We start from the raw sequence: 20,150 nt of genomic DNA, 5'->3' as shown, positions 1-20,150 counted from the left end.
ACGCGCCAGTAACAAGATCGGAGACGAACCCCTTTTTAAAGGGGGTTCATCTCCGGTTCGTAAAAAGCGCTTGACGTCCCAGATGAACGAGTTACTGCGCAGAATGCGTATCATTCAGAGTGCTGACACTCTCACCTCCTGTACACGAGATTACCTAGCCTCGCTCAAGGTGCAGTACGAACGGCTTCTTCGGGCAGCTACTGGCGAAAAGTAGCTGCCCGAAGAAGCTGCCCGAAGAAGGCGAAAGAAGCGCGATTGCCAACACTCCTCTGTCGATTCCGCATTATAACGGTTCAAACCTTCTTAAAGTTTTACAGTTTACCGGCGCGAAGATCAGAGTACGCAGTTATCAGCAAGCCTGACTCTTTCTTTCTTGCACATTAGCCTCGATTTCATACCCCTCAGATAATTTTCATTAAAAAGAAACTGGATTGCATAAATGTAGACATTAGCACAGTAATTGCAACTAATTCCTCAACCATCAATATTAGAATAGAGTACGATGGAATCTTCCCCCCACAAGCCAAGTTTCAATCTCTTAGATTTTTGACCTCTACAATAAATAATTACTTGATACATGTAGAAACAAAAATTGTCATAGCTACAGATGCTTCTGTGAACAATGAAAAGGCAGGCGTAGGAATTGCGTCTGATTTCCTCGGCTGGTCTTTTGCAGTAAGGCGTCCAGATTTCACTCCTATATTTGAAGCCGAGCTAGTAGCTATTATTTTAGCTCTTCGTAAAATTCCTACGACCGAGACCAGTGCAATAATCCTAACAGACTCACTTTCGGTGTGTGCAGCTCTGACAACCTCTGAACAATCTCGTGCCCTAGCAACGTTCATTAGCACTGCCGCATTTAAAACTTCTCAAATTAGTGTGGGTCGCAGGTCACTGCTGATTACAATTAAATGAACTGGCAGATGCTTTGGCACGAGCATCACTCGATGGACCAGTTTTTTGAGTACTTCCCAAGTTAGAATACTTATCAGGGGTTAGATATATGAAATTCGCTATTTTTACAGATAGTTTAGAAAATATCACACAATGGACAGATTATCAGCTCCTCAAATTTCCATAGTAAAGCCAGGGGAGTCCATCAAAAAACTTGAAAATATAATCTCCAGATTCCGGTGCCGTGTCCCCCGATTAAATTTTCATTTACAGAGAGCTGGTCTGACACTTTCCCCCCTTTGTTCGTTTTGCGAAAAATTAGAAACTATTGAACATTATTTTGGCTCATGTCGTAACTATGCATTAATTAGGAAACGACTTTTAGATATTCCATTTACGGAGCTAGGCTTAAATTTAACCACAGAAAATGTTCTAAATTTTGGTGCCTCTGTTTTGGGAAATTGCCACAGAGATGCATTCGATGCGGTGTGTAATTTTATTCAAGTCTCTAAACATTTTTCTACATAAAGCCCACGTTAACAGGTACTCAAAAAAACGGGTCGAAAAGTAATTTTCAAATCTGGATAAATCCGTGACATGCCAAATTAATCGGGTTTGGCAAAACCAGCTGTCTGGTCGGCTCACAAAATCAAGACATAGCTATTAGTGTCTACTTTGTTGTCGACTCTTTTTTCTCACTATCTAAATCTTTGGTTTCTTTTTTTAACATACTGTCTTCACTATACAACCCCCTCTTTTTTTGTTGTAAGCAATAATGCAGTTATCGTCCATATGAGACTATATGTTCTCTTGGCCAATCCCCCAGAGTGGGTACGAGCCATGGATTAGAGGATACAAACAAACAAAAGAACAGCTTGTCCGGCGAACGGGTGTTGTGTCTGTCTCGCTTACTACATTGGTGCAGCCTTTCAATGAACCTGTGTGCGACGACCCGCGTGAAGAAACCGTCCTACGGAGCGGACGCACTCTCCAGCAGCCCGAGGCTCCTACTACCGTGGCCATGGCATCCGACCTGGCGACCGCGGGTACCGAAGCCAGCGCGCTGCCTGCAGGCGTCCTTGCCAAACCACAAGGCAACTCTACTGACTTGGCTTCGCAAACGGCCTCCTTGCCCAGGGACGCTGTACACGCTCCCTTGGACTTCGCCTCAGGTACCATTCCTGGAGCAACGTCGGTACCGTCGCCAGAAGACAGGCGTAATTCCTCGCCTGTAGCCGCCAGTGAACTCTGCATGGTTCTGCAGACCATCGCTACTTCGAGCCAGCGTCTTGCAGACGCCACTGTTGCCTTCTCAGCAGCCTGAGCACGCACCACGTTGCCTCCTCCGTCTATGGCAGAAATTCCTGACTTTACTGGCGTTGATCAAGACCCAACCGTCTGGCTAGATGAAATCCATTCGTTGGCCGGTCGACATGCATGGACTGACGACGTGACGCTATCGTTAGCCGTAAGCCGACTGCGCGAGTCCGCCAAAGCGTGGCATCAATACGATGGCTGCAAGTACAAATCCTGGAGTGACTGGACTACAGCCTTCGTCACGGCCTTCCCACCACTTCCATCCGCATACGACGACCATTTCATGCGCATGCAATCGCGTCGGCAGGCTCCATCGGAAGACGCCCGTAAATACGTTTACGATAAGCTCGGGCTTCTCGACAAATGTGGCATTACATGGATCTCTCCGGCTGCCCGCCAGTATGTCGTTGATGGCTTGGCTGACCCTACCCATGCTGCCATCTTATCTTTCCAGTCACCTGAAGCGTCACCCCAGGTTTTCGCTCAAAAGGCAGCCGAACTTCAGCAAAACTCTCGTTGTCGGCTTAGCATCGACACATTACCGACTGTCCGTTCGACTTACGCCTCCACACGACACGGATGCTTCAAGTACGGATGCGGTCGCATTGGCCACAACGCCAAGGAGTGTCGTCAACCTTTTCAGACCCGAATCCACTACCAAGCTTGTCAAAGTTCTCGGATGTCCATTCATGTTGAGGGAATAGGTGACCTATCTGCTCTGGTGGAAACCGGTGCGGAATGAACGGCGCTACACCGACGTCATGCTCCGGACACTATCCGACCGTGGACGCAACCTCCCCTCTGCGGACTTGGAAAAAGTGCCATGCCAGTCGGAATGCTCGATATTTCAGTCCGGACGGCAACGGGCACTAAAGTTCTTCCAGCCATTCCCGTCTTTGAAAACCTCCCTTCCGACATGATCCTTGGTGCTGACTTCTTGCTATCGATGACATTGAGATCACCATACATCGCGGCCACGTCGAGCTCTGGTCTTCGACAGCTGGGACTACCGCCACAATCCTGCCACCACCGACAGGTGAGCCATCCACTCCACCTACCTTATCTTCTATATTGGCTCGCCATCAGCCAGTATTCGCTAGCAATACAGCAGAACTGCCAGGCACTAATTCGCTGCTCTATCGCATACCAACGGGAGATCATCCGCCAATATGCGTACCACTGCGACGATACGCTGAACGAGAACGGGCAGTGATCGCAGAACAAGTGGATGAAATGCTTGCCGCGGGCATTATTAGGCCGTGATCGAGTCCGTGGGCAGCGCCAGTCGTCCTTGTTCGCAAAAAAACGGATCAGTACACTTCTGCGTGGGCTACAGGCAGCTCAATATGTGTATAATGCCTGACTCCTACCCTTTACCCCGCATTGATGACGCTGTTGATACAGTACGTCACTGCAAGTTCTTTTCGACACTTGATTAACGCACAGGGTACTGGCAGACTAACGTCGCGGAGGAAGATCGATGTAAAACGGCCTTCCGCACACCTTTCGGTTTGTATGAATTCAACCGCATGCCGTTTGGACTAAGAACGGCTCCTAGCACTTTTCAGCGTGCGATGAATTCAGTGCTCGGACCATTGAAAAACCAAGCCTGTGTGGTGTACTTAGACGACATCCTGGTCGTTGGCAGGATGGAGGATGAACACCTTCTCAATTTGGACGAAGTACTACACAGACTCTATGCAGCAGGGTTTCGTTTGAACAAAACAAAGAGAAATGCCAGTTTGGGGTGTCCAAGATTTCGTACCTGGGACATAATATATCTCCTGACAGCATTCAGCCACTCCCGGAGCGAATAGATGCCGTGTCGCAGTATCCCACACCAATCTGCTTGAAGCAGGTTCAGTCATTTCTGGGTATGGCGTCGTATTTGCGAAGGTTTATTCCCCACTTCGCTTTGATCGCAGCTCCCTTGAGCGGTCTTCTTAAAAAATACGCTTGGTTTGATTGGGGCGTCTCACAAGAAAATGCTTTTCGAGCTATAAAACAAAAGCTCACTTTTTGCCCCATACTAAGTCACTTCAATGAAGACTGGTCCACCGAAGTGCACACTGATGCCAGCCAAGTCGGCCTAGGAGCTGTGTTAGTGCAGCGTGATCCAGATGGCACGGAACACGTGGTCGCTTATGCCAGCCGAAAACTTTCAGACACCGAGCGCCACTGTCACTCCAACGAGCTTGAATGTCTTGCAGTGGTATGGAGCGTCGATGATAAGTATTGACATTATCTTTTCGGGCGGAAATTCACTGTTGTGACTGATAATGCTGCTATGGCATGGATGTTCTCCAAGCAGCAACTTGAGCACAAATTGGCCCGGTGGATAATCACGCTGTAAGAATACGATTTTGATTTTGACGTGCCGCGCCTGGGGGCTAAACAATGTCGCCGATGCACTCTCATGGAACCCTCTTGACTGCGCGCAACAAACCACGCAAACCCACATTGTTTTCGCCCAGATGGATATATCCCGAGCCCAACAGGAGGATAAAGATTCGGCATCCATTATTGCGTCTATTACTGACAAGGGAAATCACAGTACTTTTGTGATGCGTAATGCCGCATTGTACCGGCGTCACTAGCGAGCGGACCGATCCGAAGAACGTTACCTCCTAGTGATCCCGAAATCCCACAGGTCAGAAATATTACGAGCCATTCACGACTCCCCAGAAGGCGGACACACCAGCCAACGAGCCACACTCCGCAAACTACAAGAACGTTTTTGTTGGCCGAAGATGCAAAGTAGCGTCCGTTCGTATGTCGCCAGTTGCAAAATTTGCCAGCAGTTTAAGCGACTCCCTGGGTGTCAACCTGAATTACTAACACCAATCCAGATACCCGAAACAATTTTCCACACGATTGGCATTGATTACATGGGACGTCTACCCACCACCACTGTGGGAAATCATTACGTCATTGTAGCAGTAGACTACCTGTCAAAATACGTGAAAGTTGAGGCCGTGCCATTTCTTGCATCCACTTACCTAATCGACTTCCTCAAGGACCGATTTGAATGGAGACATGCCTTACCAAAAAAGCTAATATCTGATCGGGCTACAACGTTCCGTAGCGGGGAACTGAAAAAGTACCTTGGCACGGCAGGCGTGCAGCACCATTTCGCATCCGCGTTTCATCCTCAAGCAAACGGCCTTACTTAGAGAACCAACCAGAGCATCCAGGCACGACTCGCTGAATATACGAAGGCAGGGACAAGAGGAGAGGCCGACTGGGACGTCCACCTTCCGTCAGCCGCTTTTGCGATTAACACGGCACTGCAGACATCTACCGGGGAAACGCCCTACGAAATTGTTTATGGAAAACTACCACAGCTGAAAGCGGTCCTCAGTCTGGATGCTCCCATTATAATTCCACGTGCCAACGATCGCAAAGCGGCCTGTCAGAAGATCCGAACTTAGGCGATCAAGAAAGCCACCCACGCACAAGAAAATCAAAAGCGCCACTATGACAGACGCCGTAGACCCGCTCCTCCTTACAACATCGGTGACGAGGTCTGGGTGCAAAGGGGCACCAGCGGGCCTGGCAAGAAGCTACTCCCTAAGTTCGACGGGCCATTCATAATTACTCCGCGTGTAGGAGAAAATACCTGGCGTGTGAACACCTCAGATGCGAACTTCACTCTGGATAAACGCAAAAGAAAAAACTTTGCCGTGCATGTGTCGCGCTTGAAAAAAGCAGTCAGACCGCTTCAGGTCCAATGAACTTTAATTTCTTTTTTTTTTCGTTGTCAGGTCCGCAGTGTGGCCGAATGTAACGAAGAGCGGCGTGGCAGCTGTGGGCCGTGGGCTAAAAAGCGAGGAAGAAGAGGCGGAATAAACAGCTTGCCCGGCTAACGGGCGTTGTGTCAGTCTCGCTTACTACAATATATATATATATATATATATATATATATATATATATATATATATATATATATTGTGAGCATCATTACTCGTTCCATCTTTTCATCTGTACATACTCATCATCACCACTCCTGTTTAGGTTGTGGGGCACATACTCGAGAGATAATAAAGAAGAGTCTGGAGGGTACTGGACGCCATCTTACAAGTGGTGGAGAGTGCTACCCGATTCCCGCGTCCTCTCGCGCTCTCGGACAACCCTAACGTCTTCTAGAACACATCCCTGGAGCTCCGTTCAGGCCGCCGCTTAAACGACCTGGGTTCGGTGATGTCGCAATCCGTACAGCCCAGCGCAGCAGCTGCGCCACCGCTCCCACTGCCAAGAAACCCTTCTCACCTGGTCACCAGCCCTCAAAAGGATCCTCCGCTGTTCGCAGGGCTTCCGGGTGAGGACGTGGAAGACTGGCTTGAGGAGTATGACCGCGTGAGTGCCATCAACAACTGGCATGAGCCGGCGAAACTCACCCACGTTGCTTTCTACTTGAGCGGCGTCGCATAAACGTGGTTTTTAAACCACGCTACCGATTTTTTGACATGGCCTGCCTTTATGCGACCACTCCGCCAGATTTTCGCCAACCAGTCAGTGCGCTCGGATATTGCCAAGAAAAGGCTTGGTGCACGTTTTCAACGCCCCGGCGAGTCCTACACTTCTTACATTGGAGATGTTCGCGCCCTTTGCCGTCGCAACGACAACCATATGGCGGAAAACTACCGCGTGCGCCACCTGCTGAAAGGTGTTGCGACGGTCGTTTTAATGCGCTTGTGGTAAAAAATCCCCAGACCGTCGCTGATGGTGTAGCTACCTGTCAGCGCCTCGAGGAGCTTCAAACCACTCGGGTGCAACCTGATATGCCTGATCCCACTCGAGTCATGACACAACAGAGCTGCGTTCATTGATCCGCTCTATCATGCGCGAGGAACTTCATGCACAGGCTTCACCTCGCCACCTTGATATTCGAACGACGCCACCTGCTGCTAGTTTACGCGACGTCGTTGGGGAGGAACTGGCCTTGATCACAGGCACACCAGTTCCGAGCTCAAATCCCGTGCCAATGCCAAGTTATGCTCACGTTGCTGCAACGACGCCTGCGCCCCACCAAAGCCTGGCCTCGATGACTGTCACACCTGTTCCGACCTCTTATCCGGTGGCCATGCCAACTTATGCTCAGGTTGCTGCTAGGACACCTGCACCACAGCAAAGCCCAATGAAGCTACCAGCGCCCGATGTGCATGGTTCGCTCAACTCGCTCGCACCGCGACCATCTTCCCAGCCTTACAACACCTGGCGCACTACACGACCAACTTGCTTTTATTGCGGCATCCGTGGTCATATTTCAAGGTTTTGCCGACGCCGTCAACAAGACGAAAGACGAAGGTACGGAGACTATGAATGGGACGACTTCTACCCAACTGGACCATCCTATCGCCGACAGTATCAGAACAGCACATGCCGGTCGCCGTCACCGCAGAACTTTGCCTCAGTTGGCAGTTCCCGTTTCTCACGTCATCGCTCACCTTCACCGATGCGGCGTCCCTCCTCTCCCCTTCGACCTTTTACTTCGATTCCCGAACGCCAACTGGAAAACTAAACAGTGCAGCTTCGGGAGGGAAAGCTGCATCTTTCGAAGTGCGTCAAACTCCTCCAGACCGCCCATCAAATCTTTTATTGGTGTATGTTGAAGGTATACAGACAGAGGCGCTAGTAGACACAGGCGCATCACTTTCCGTAATTCGTGCAGACTTTTGTGCCCGCTTGGAAAAAGTTAGGACGCCATACGATGGCCCTCCCCTTCGTTGCGCAGATGGAGTCCCTTTTCAGCCTTCAAGTGTTTGTACAGTCCGCGTTTCCATAGATGGCATCCTTCATCACATTCAGTTTCTTGTACTTCCTTTGTTCACTCACACAGTCATTTTTGGATGGTAATACTTTTCTTCGGCATCAGCTTTCATATCGTGTCGTCAGCGAGTAATTCATATGTCAGCTACGGAGAGTTCATCTGATGTCGATCCATACAGCTTCCGTTTCATTGCTGCCGTGGATTGTTTCATTTTGCCAGGAGATGAACGAAGTCTCACGATCGCTTCGGATACTATAGTTAACGGTGACGTGTTCATTTCTTCATCAGTTCCCTCCAAACCTGCGGGGCTTACCATTGCACCCGGCCTTCTGCGGTTTAACGATGGTAAGGCATTGGTCACCGCCTTGAACCCAACTTCATCGCCAGTGATGCTGCCCCAGGGCACTGCTGTGAGCAGCTTCGCTGACAGCGAGCCCTTTTCGCTGGTTCCTCTGCACGCAGAATCAGCGCCTTCGCCTGCTACAACCGATACCAAGGCAACCACTGCTGCTTTAAATCCTCACCTCACTGGTGATCAAAAGAGAGACCTCTTAGACCTTCTCCAAAAGCACAGCTTTTCGTTCGACGTACACTCCAAAGTTTTGGGCCGCACATCTGTTGCAGAGCACAGCATCGAAACCGAAGGCAGCTCCATTGTGCGCCGCCGCCCATACCGTCTGTCTTCGGCGGAACGGCAAATGATTGAGGAAAACGTCGCCGACATGCTCAAACGGGATATTATTCGACCTTCATCCAGCTCTTGGTCGTCTCCAGTGGTGTTGGTCCGGAAAAAGGATGGCTCTGTCCGCTTTTATGTTGATTACAGAGCGCTAAATAAGATAACGAAAAAAGATGTATATCCGTTGCCACGCATAGATGATGCCCTGGACTCCTTACAAGGCGCAGAATATTTCTCCAGCCTTGACCTTCGCTCCGGGTATTGGCAAATACCTATGCGCGAAGCAGACAAGGAGAAAACAGTGTTTGCAACGCCTGATGGGCTTTACGAGTTCAACGTCATGCCTTTTGGCTTATGCAACGCTCCAGCAACATTCGAGCGCATGATAGATACTGTCTTACGTGGTCTAAAGGGGAAAACCTGCTTATGCTATTTGGACGACATCGTAATTTATTCTTCTACTTTTCCTCAGCACCTTAAGCGTTTGGACGAAGTTCTTACGTGCATTTCGAACGCTGGGCTTCAGCTCAATACAAAGAAGTGCCACTTCGCCAGCAGGAGCATCAAAGTATTGGGTCACCTTGTCAGCAAAGATGGCGTTAGACTCGACCGCGACAAGGTTGCTGCCATAATTAATTTTCCACGTCCGGGCAATCAAAAACAATTGCGAAGTTTCGTGGGCCTGGCGTCTTACTTCCGCCACTTTATCAGTCACTTTGCTGCCATTGCGGGGCCGTTACACAAGCTTCTGGCGTCAGGAACGGCCTTCACTTGAACTGACGAGTGCGAGTGTGCTTTCGAAGCCCTTAAACGTGCTTTGACATCGGACCCCGTCCTCCGGCACTTCGATGAGAGCACACCCACTTTCCTTCACACAGATGCCAGCGGCCACGGAATCGGTGCCGTCCTTCTCCAGCGCGACGACACTTCACGTGAGCGAGTAGTTGCGTATGCCAGCCGCGCACTAACACCTGCAGAGCAGAACTACTCGACAACAGAGCAGGAGCCCCGCCGCGGTGGTCTAGTGGCTAAGGTACTCGGCTGCTGACCCACAGGTCGCGGGTTCGATTCCCGGCTGCAGCGGCTGCATTTTCGATGGAGGCGGAAATGTTGTAGGCCCGTGTACTCAGATTTGGGTGCGCGTTAAAGAACCCCAGGTGGTCAAAATTTCCGGAGCCCTCTACTACGGCGTCTCTCATAATCAAATGGTGGTTTTGGGACGTTAAACCCCACAAATCAATCAATCAATCAATCAACAGAACAGGAATGTCTTCCTGTCGTTTGGGCCATCCAGAAGTTTCGACCTTATCTGTATGGACGCCACTTCACTGCCATTACCGACCACCTTGCCCTATGCTGGTTGTCCTCACTGAAGAATTTGTCTGGGCGACTCGGTCGCTGGATACTCCGTTTGCAAGAGTACACTTTTAACGTTGTGTACAGGTCTGGCAAACAGCATCAGGATGCCGACGCTCTCTCTCGCTGCCCTTTGCCACTTTTATCTCCAACCACGCATCCTCGATGCCCCTCACGTGATCAAGCGGCTCCCTCTGCACTCACGTTATCACCTTTGGCAGTTTCTGGGCCACTATCTTTAAACAGCAGCGCTCAGTTTGCCGCGTGCCAACGTGACGACCCATACTGTAACCGCATCATCGGGTACTTGAATGTCTCGCCTTCTCCACCTAATCCCAGACTACGTCGTCAGCTACGGCAGCTCAAGCTAGACAACAATGTCCTGCAGCGCTACACTTACAATGCGGATGGGCATCGGTTGGTGCCAGTACTTCCCCGTTCACTGTGAAAACAAGTTCTCGAAGCACTCGACGACGATCCATCAGCTGGACACTTGGGATTTCAGAAGACCTACAACCGCGTTAGGAGCCGTTTCTTCTGGTCTGATCTTTCTACCTTTGTGGCTAATTATGTCGCTTCTTGTGCACTGTGTCAATGCCGGAAACGACGAACTTCTGCTCCTGCTAGATTAATACAACCCAATCCATGTCCCAATACACCTCTTGTCGTTGTGAGAATAGACCTCGTCGGACCACTTCTTGTAACGCCAGCGGGCCACTGCTGGATCGTCACAGCCGTCGACCACCTCACACGATACGCGGAGACCGCTCCTCTACGCACTAGCTCTGCCTCAGACGTTGCCGCCTTCTTTTTAGAAGCCATTGTGCAGCGTCATGGTGCACCTCGCACGTTGTTGAGTGACTGGGGCAAGGCCTTCATGTCGACAATTCTGGACGAAATCCTAAAAACTTGTGGCACAGTTCATAAGGCCACATCCGCTTACCACCCGCAGACAAATGACCTGACAGAGCGATTCCACCGGACTCTAATCGACATCATATCCATGTACATCGGACCGAACCACGATAACTAGGACAAAATCTTGCCGTTCGTAACGTTTGCACACAACACCGCTGTTCAACTAACCACCGGGTATTCACCTTTCTTCCTCGTCTATGGTCGTGTGCCGACATTCACTATTGACGCCTCTTTCTTCAATGTAACGAAAAAACGTCCACGACTACGCCAGAAAATTTCGTCTCCAGGCTCACTGACGCACGGCTACGTGCTCAAATGAACACGGAGGCCAGTCAACCAGACCGCAAGCAACGCTATGACAGCATTCGTCAAGACGTCACCTTCCGTCCTGGAGATGAAGTACTACTTTGGACGGCTGTTCGTACAGCCGGATGGTGTGAAAAGTTTCAGTCACGCTTTCTCGGACCTTACGTTGTTAGTGAACGAACATCTGTCAATTACCTTGTCACTCCCGTCGACGGTTCCTCGGACCGTCCTTACCGTGCATCCGAGATAGTTCACGTTTCACGCCTTTCCCGCCTAAGTCTCGGCCGGGTCGGCCAATCAAGTGCGCGGGGAAAATAAATGTGAGCATCATTACTCGTTCCATCTTTACATCTGTACATACTCATCATCACCACTCCAGTTTAGGTTGTGGGGCACATACGCGAGACAATAAAGAAGAGTCTTGAGGGTACTGGACGCCATCTAACAATATATATATATATATATATATATATATATATATATATATATATATATATATATATATATATATATATATATATATATATAATATATATATATATATATATATATATATATATATATATATATATATATATAGTGTGTGTGTGTGTGTGTCGCCATTTTCATTTCCTCACCCCATTGTCGTTGCTCTTCGTAATCGATTCGGGCAAAGTGTGAGGGTCGACAGTTGAGTTAATTTTTGCATAGCGCCTTTTTCATTGATTGGCGCCTTCAGTGAGTTTTTACGCGCAGATTATTGCTGATCCCTTATTTCGGGGGAGACAAGAGACCCCCCCCGCTCCCTTGTAACACCCCCGTCGCCCCCCAGCCTCAAGGCCTCTTATCTACTTCCGGGCATGTACTTACCGTGTTCGAAAGCTGCATTGTTACAGCCTACAAAAAAGAAATAAAACTTAGAGTTGTACAGCGCTAAGTCGCTACTTGCACCAACCGCGTGGTGAGAAGGCCTACCGCCGCGCATGATTAAGCCTGCTGGAGAGCCACGCGCTGTACAGTAAATAGAGGGGTACATTCCCCCACATACATTGTACCTCGGTAGTGGTGCTTTCCTGATTGTACATGCGCCCTTTGTAGTTGTGAAGCTCGATGTTTTTGTCATGTACTTTGTCCTTGGTTAGAAGTCAATAAAGTTCTATTTGTTGCCCCCAGGTAGAGGCGCAGGCATTGCACTGCGCTCGTGCTGACCCCTGCCACTTCCCCAAACTGGGGCAGATGGGGCACGCAATTTTTGGTAGTGGGGGACTGCGTTCGCGCTCTCCCCCTATTTTAGAATCCAAAGGAAGATCTATACCCCCGTTGAAACACTTGTGCGCTGAAACACTTGTGCACTACTGAGAACCCCGTTCTCAGTAGTGCAAGCTACTCAGAACGGGGTTCTCCGATATGGTTTCCGATGTGTCGTTTTCTTGCATTAAGTGAGAGTTGCTCAGAGCCCTCAAAATATACCTGCCCAAGGCTGCATTTGGAGAGAAAATTGCGATATTCGAAGTTTTTGCGCTATCTCTATTCGTATTATGTCTTCACATTGTGGGTGAAGAAGATATGCCTGAGGTAGGTAAGGGACATTATTTATCCTCGGAAGAATCACTTGAGGGAAGGTGTGGCAGGGAAAGTGGAAGCAGGATGACGACGGGCCCTCGGGCCGCTCTAGATGGCCGCACATTGCTGTGCTTCGGCGACCCTTCTCGCCCAGCTCACTATCCCGAGCTGTATTCCCGGTTGCGAGCTGCGAAGAGTGCCTACCATTGCTCCTGGTGGACGGAAAATTAGGTAAAATAATGTGAAATTGTGATGGCTGACGATTCCATCCCTGGCACCTAAAAGCGAAGGCAGGTAGCTGGAATCTGATTCTGAATCCTCGGGATTTGGTGCCAGACCCCGTGTTCGGACGAGAACACACAAACGCGAGCGGCCAGATAGATAGATACCCTTAAAGTCGCCAAAGTTTGCAAAGAAATGGTGCAAATTTAATACAAAGTACCTAAAATGCGGTCTTGGTTGTCCTTCACTTAAACACTTTTTTTCTATTTAATCGTGATAACACACAAACAAGCTCAATTTCACAAGCTTTATCGAATCATACTATCTTCTAAAACAACTCTATCTTTCAAATGCACCCCGAGTGTGCTGTGACGTCCAAATTTTCTCTTCAAATGCTTACGCAAGATATCGTGACGTAAACAGCAATGCCCGCTCCGCACTTTAGCGCAGGGGCGGTTCTATAAGTAAGGACCCTAGCTTGTGGACAATAGCGGTTGATACGGCCCCCGGATGTACTCACTTGCTCACCCCCCCACCTATCCTATTGAAGAAATCCTGGTGGCTCATCTATAGGTTGGCGACACACAAGCGCCCTCTTTGAATGTTTTGGTGACGCACAAGCGCCTATTTCTGAAATTTTGTTACCTGACATTTCAATGTCAGGTAACAAATCGCTAGTATTGGTACTGCAATGGCCTGACATCAATAAAGTGTTGATGTCGGTAGGTGCAGCCTACGGAAACGAATTTTATTATAAAAATAACATACCTTGTCAGTAGACGTCCGTGCTTTAGGTGTTTTAGAACGTTTCAGTTAGGAACCTTCTATAATGTTTGCTTTTCTTCTTTTTTAGCTGTCCAACTCTACCCGCAATTAATTGTCGAGTGTTTTCAATGTTTTCAAGGGAATTCACTGTCGTTTGAGTTATTCTAAAATTTTCGCTCGTATGATATCTACCATCAATACATACAACAAAAAATTTCTCATTCCACCACCAAGATTCTTAACCTAAGCAAAGACTGCGTGCACGCGCGTTTCGGTCTAATTAAATCGGAAATTGTAGTCGTGGCCATTTGAGGATTCCCGCTGTCACCCTGCTTGAGATCCACAACAGAAACGCTGAAAAGTTTTCATGAGAGGGTTCAAATATGAAGAGAGCTTGCTTGCTGCTGCATCAGCATTCAGCGCCTTAGTTCGTCACTTCCATTTATGCACATTTACTAGATAATTGTATGGGCTGCTGCGAACTTTAGACTTGTAGAAGACCTCCTATGCCCTCAGCATGTAAACTTATTCACAACAAACACAAGCTAGAATGAAGCTAGGAGCTGAAAGTGTTCAAACCGATGCGTCCGAAAACGATGTGTGAACATGAAAGCGCACAGTGTCTTCAAACTGCCTGAGCTTTCACATGACAGTTTTCTATACACAGCTGAGTCTGTAAAATCGTGTAGGCTTTCGCCCACGAAGTTTTTTTTTCAAGACAAAGGTATCATAAGCGCGAGAGGACGGGTGCGTTTTAACTCGCTACTTGCTTTCCATAAAAAAGAAATACCTTCGACTAACAAAAAATGGTCTATCAAAATGTACAAATATGCAAAACATCCTTTCCCGAATCGCAGAAAAAAAACAATTAGTAGATCGCATGTACCTTCGCAGTCGATGTTATGCGAAGCCTGCGCATGGAAAGTGACTGCGCTGTAATTTCTTTATTGACTGGAACGTCATAATGTGGCGCTGAAAATACATGCACAAGTGCATGAAGACGAATAGCGTTGGAAAAAACGTGTGCCATCCGTTATTTGGCCGCAGCGGTAGCGTCTCTGGAGGCGTAAAGATGATTAATGCTTGTTGTGCTAAAACTGCTGTTTATTTGATCAAACTTGAGATTTTTTTATCCTCAATCAGAGTTACGTTCAATTTTATTTAACAGGCCAACGCATATTAGTGGGTCATTACTGTTTATTCAAATGGCTCCTTAAAATATGCAAGAAGCAAACCGTAATCTTCGACCGTCGTCTGCACCTCATCAGAATGACAGAAGACGCCGCGATGGGTGCTGACCGAGTGCGACCCGTTGTCTGGCATAGTTCCCTGGTGCCGGCGTGACCGCTTCTCGGCTTTTGGGTAAGACCAAAGGTTCAAGTGTGTTTAATGGAGTCACGAGTCTGTTAGGGGTCACTTCGCGCGCGCCGACGTTGACCCCCTCTCTGGGGCCCCAGTTTTCAAGGTCAGACAAGGTCCTGCTGGCTTCGCCGCCTCGTGCGAGTGACTGTCACCTCTGGGTCGCGGGCCTTCAAGCCCGGAGCCCCCACCCCTATGCCAGGAGGAGCACGGTTGCCGGTGCACGCTACTATCCCGGAGCCCACCTGCAGCCCACCCTACTCCACCTGTTCCCGAGCGGCGTCTGCGCAGGCTTAGCCGCAGATATACCAGCAAGCAGCTCGACTGCATGCTACTAGTTTTCTACAAGTCATGCTCCTTCTGCTGGCGACAGCCCCTCCAAATTGGCGGCCACTACTGACCTCCCAGTGCGGGAGAACTGCTTCCTCTTCACAGCGCCGGACGGCGACGTATCCCTTGATGACCTTATAGACGTTATTGAATTAGAAGCTGGTAATGATAGTGTTCTTGTTAGGCAGCATATGGGCGGGGCCAAGTTTCTCGTCTGTACACGTAACGCCAGCCAGGCAACAAAGTTAATGGTGGCGGAAGGTTTCAAGGTTAATGGAGTAAGCATACCGGTTGAGGCCGTTGGGCCGCCGGTCACGTACGTCAACGTCTACCGATACCCCGCCTACCTCTCTGACGAGATACTTGGCAACGCCCTAGCACAGTACCGTAAGGTGCGGGGCACATCGTTTGCTACTGTGGCCACCCGGCAAAATAAGTTGAACGGCGTCAGAGTCGTGGAGGTCGAGGTGAGTGGGCCGGTGCCCAACTTTGCGGCCGTTGCGGGGCGCCTGGTCGTGTTCGAGTGTGGAGGCATAGGGCGGGTGTGCGCGCGATGTGGTGGGGTGGGCCGCGTGGCGACCGCGTGCTCCGCACCATGCTCCGCACCAGGCGATGCGGATCTTTTGGTCGTGGAGCTGAGGGCTGTTCAGCCGAATGTGGGCGTTGTGGGGGTCACCGTGGAACGAAGGAGTGTTTTGGGAGGCGCCCTTGTGCGTGGGCCGCTCTTGCGTTTCCCTCGTTGTCGGACCTCGCGTCGGATTCGGTCCGGCCGGGTGGCTCCCCGTCGCAGAGGCCGGGCGGGCCCTCCTCTCGCTTGCAAGTGCCCGTGCCCAGGACCGCGGCCCGCGCCCCCCGGGGCCTCCCTCCCCCCAGGGCCGCGGGGCGGACACCGTCTTGCGCACGTGGGGCGCTGCGGCGGATTCGTCCGCCGGATGGGAGGGCTTGGGCCCGGGATGACTGGCGGTGCCGCCGCCATGTCGCCGGAGGCGGCGTCGGGCAACCTCGAGGCCATTTCGTCACGGTCGTCCCCGTCTATGCCGTTCGTCCCCCCGTCGGTACGAGATGGGGGCCTGAGCTTCCCGGGGCTTTTGAGCAACGTGGGGCCCCCCAGCCCCCTCCCAGACACCCGTTGGCGTGTTGGCCCCGGTGTGCACCCGAGACTTGGACGACGCTGTCAGTGGCCCCGCTGGGGATGAGTAGCCCATCGTGAGCCGCGGGTGTTGCGCGCTGCCTCCTGACCACGACCGTGCTCGGCCGGACCAGGCCCTCTCCTATAAGCCCCCCTCCTGTAAAGTGTCACCCTACACAGACTGCCAACTTGACCCACTCGCGTCCCAGCGGGTGTTGTTAGTGGTTCTTGAGAAAAAGGAAGAAGGGACCTAATTTCTGTCTGCCTACAGGCAACACGGCGCAGTGCCTTTGGGGTGGGGTGGTGGGGGATGAAAGAGGATAGGAGAAATATTGTGTGGTGTGTAAGGAGGGATGTCCGGTCCGCTTCAGCGCGAGCAGCAGACCATAGGCAAGGGCAAGGGCAGCACGGCTCCTGGGATCAGTGGTAGGCAGCGATTCCTGACTCCTCCACGAACTCCGCAGGCTGCGGAGTGCTGCTAGATGTGAACGAGACGGGAACAGCAGGTGTTCCAGGGGGGAGACGGGCAGACCCTGTCTCCTGTAGGATGCGTAGGCCCTCAGGTGTTCCTGTGCTAAGCCAGGCAGGCGCAGAGGAGGTGTTCGAGGGTCTCTGGGTCTCCGCAACGGCTACAGGACGGGAGGGACAGAGGCCCTTGGCGTGGCGGCGGGCCGCTGTCCACACGCAGACGGTCCGCAGTCGCAACAGGGAGGCCCATTCTCTCCTGGTGAGGCCCGTCTCTGGGAGAGGCTTTGGTCCTCGCCCGCTGGCCACCCTCAGGTCTGGGTGGACTGTGACGAGGAGCCTCTTGAGACGGGCCTGCAAATAGTCTCTGGCCACCACGGCACAGGAGTAGGGGGTGCCAGGCTGTTGGGCAGCCTTGGCGAGTGTGTCCGCCTTCTTGTTTCCAGCGATGCCCACGTGGGAGGGCAGCCAGTGGAAGGAGACGGACACCCCGGCGTCGGTGAGGGCCCGAACCTTGGCTGTCAGGAGGCAGGCCGTCAGTCCAGCACAGCGCAAGTTGGCCCGGGTCTGCAGGGCCACCTTGCTGTCACACAGGACCGCGGCCGGTTCAAGGGGGATGTCCTCGGCCAACAGGTCTACCGCGAGATGGAGTCCAGCCAGTTCCGCAGCCGTGGAGCTCGTCGGGAAGGGTAGCCTGCACTACCTGATGTTGGCTCTGGACGGGATTACTCATGCGGCCGCTGCGGTCCCTTCCGGCATCACAGATCCGTCCGTGAACACCTGCAGCCGTCCCTCCAGTTGTTCCTGGAGCTTCCTGGAACGCAGGCATTCGTCGCTTGGTTGCCCCTTCCAAGCAGAGGTGGACCATCTGGTGGTACAGCAGACAGAGGCCTCCCATCCGTGATCCTGGCTGACTGCGGAGACGCTCCAGGAGGACCCTGCCATCGGTGGAGTGGTGAAGGCGGTTGATGTAGCCCAGCGCACGTTGGAGCATACGTAACGTCAGGGGCCACTCTCCCGCCTCCGCGAGAGTCGCTGCCACTGGCGAGTTTTTGGGAAGTCCCAGGATGGCCCTCAATGCACCCCTGTGGAGTCGCTCCAGCAGGCCTCTCCTGGTCGGTGTCAGGTTCACCAGCGAGAAGGCGTACCGGAGGACCGAGGACGCCGCAGCCTGGTTGAGCCGGAGGGCCCGCTTGGTGGAGCAGCCACGCCCACGCAGCTGCAGCCTGCTGATGGCGCCCTGGGTGCGCCGCACCTTGGTGGCTGCAACCTTGGCAGCCGGGATCCACGTGAGCTGGTGGTCGATGGTGAGCCCCAGGCACTTCATCACCAGCCGCCAAGGCAGGCTGCGGTTGCCAATCCTCAGCCGTCTCACGTGGGTGCGAGTTGCCGCCAGCGGGTTAATCAGCAGGGCCTCGGTCTTGGTGGCAGAGACCTTAAGCCCGATGCCTCCGAGGTAGGTTATCACTGCATCGAGGGCCGCCTGCAGTGATCTCCTGATGGCTGGGATGGACCGCCTTGGTTTCCGGACCCAGAGTGCCACGTCATCTGCGTAGACGGAGCAGCGGGCCGGGAACCTGGTGTCTGTTAGAAGGGACGCCGAAAGTCCTGCTAATGCCATGTTAAAGAGGAAGGGGCTCAGTACTGAACCCTGTGGGACACCAGCAGTGATGTCCCTGGGTTGGCTGATTGCCCCTTCAACACGGACACGGAAGGTCCTCCCGGACAGGAAGGCGGTCACGAAGCCTCGGAGGCTCCCGCTGATGCCGAAGCAGTCCAGGGCCGCCTCGACCGCCACGTGTGGGAGTCCGTCGAAGGCACTCTCCACGTCCAGCAGCAGCAGCATGGCCACGTCCCCGCTGCTCCTGGCGTCCTCGAGGGTAGCGACGGCGTCCGAGATCGAATCTGCCGTGCACCGGTGTCGCCTGAAGCCCGTCTGCTGTTCCGGGAAGAAGCCCAGGTGGTCGGCAATCCACTCCAGTCTCTCTAGAGCCACCCTCTTCATCACCTTGCAGGGCGCGGAGGTGAGAGAGACTAGCCGGTACGAGGAGAGAGCCGTGGCCTTCCTCCGGGGCTTCAGGATTGGCGCCACCACTGCAGTTCTCCAGGACTCGGGTAAGCCTCCGCTGCACCAGACATCGTTGTAGTACTCCACGAGTCGTTGACGGCCACCTCCATCCAGGCTGCGGAGCATCTGGAAGGTGATGCCGTCGGCCCCTGGAGCACTTCGTCGCTTGGTCCTCTCGAGGGCCGCCACCAGTTCGTGTATCCCTATGGGCTCTCCGCACAGCTCCCGCACCTGTGCACACACCCATCTGGGATAATGGCAGGAGGTAGGGCAAGGGAGGGCAGCAGGCAGTAGTGCAGCAGGCAGTTGGGCTATGTCTCTGGCAGCAAACTGGTCAGCCAGCCGTTCTGCCAGGTTTTCAGCCGTGATGGACAGGTGAACAGCCAGGGACAGTCCCTGGTTCAACGCCTGGGGCACCATCAGCAGGCACTTCAGCAGGTGTCAGGCCATGGTTCCATCACGCGAGCGGTTGATTGAGATGCACACGCCCTGCCAGCCCTAATTCCGGCGCCTGCGTGCGTGGCGTCTGCAGACGGCATCGATTCTCCGGAAGACCATCCAGAGCTCCGGTTGGGCCTTGTTCAGGGGTTGCCACTTTGCACGTCGCCACGCCGCCCTCAGAGCCAGGTGCCGGATGTACGGGATGGGCTGCCCCTGCTGGACCTTTGCATTGACTGTTGCTGCCCTCGCACTGTAGGCCACCAGTTGCAACAGGTCCCCGCTGCTCGTGTCCTGCTTGAGTAGCCGCCGGTAGACCTGCCAATCTACCACGCAGTACTCGCGGTCCCGTGGAGCCCTACCTCTGAAGGGGGACAGCAGGATGGGCAGGTAGTCCGAGCCCCAGGTGTCCGGGAATGGCGACGAGGCGTACTGGCAACCCTCCGTGGCCACGCTGAGATCTATAGCAGTGCTGATGGCCTGGTGCCCACGACGGAGGAAGGTGTTGGCACCCGAGTTCAGGATCCCCAGCCCCAGCTGCTGGAGGATAAGACGCACCTCTCTGCCTCGAGCGTCAGTCCTGCGGCCGCCC

The 20,150-nt window shown here is 52.4% G+C and overlaps 1 non-coding gene across 1 annotated transcript; it reads left to right on the top strand.

Moving 5' to 3' along the window:
- The first annotated feature begins 12,338 nt into the window (after positions 1-12,338).
- LOC142771518 (U1 spliceosomal RNA) lies at positions 12,339-12,506 on the top strand. The gene has a single exon (XR_012885970.1). It is a non-coding gene; the product is annotated as a U1 spliceosomal RNA (small nuclear RNA).
- The last annotated feature ends 7,644 nt before the right edge of the window (positions 12,507-20,150 follow it).

Source organism: Rhipicephalus microplus, chromosome 1 (genome assembly GCF_043290135.1).
Source record: "Rhipicephalus microplus isolate Deutch F79 chromosome 1, USDA_Rmic, whole genome shotgun sequence".
NCBI lineage: Eukaryota > Metazoa > Arthropoda > Arachnida > Ixodida > Ixodidae > Rhipicephalus > Rhipicephalus microplus.
The sequence above is the reverse complement of the archived record's forward strand: the minus strand, read 5'-3'. Positions and strand labels throughout refer to the sequence as shown.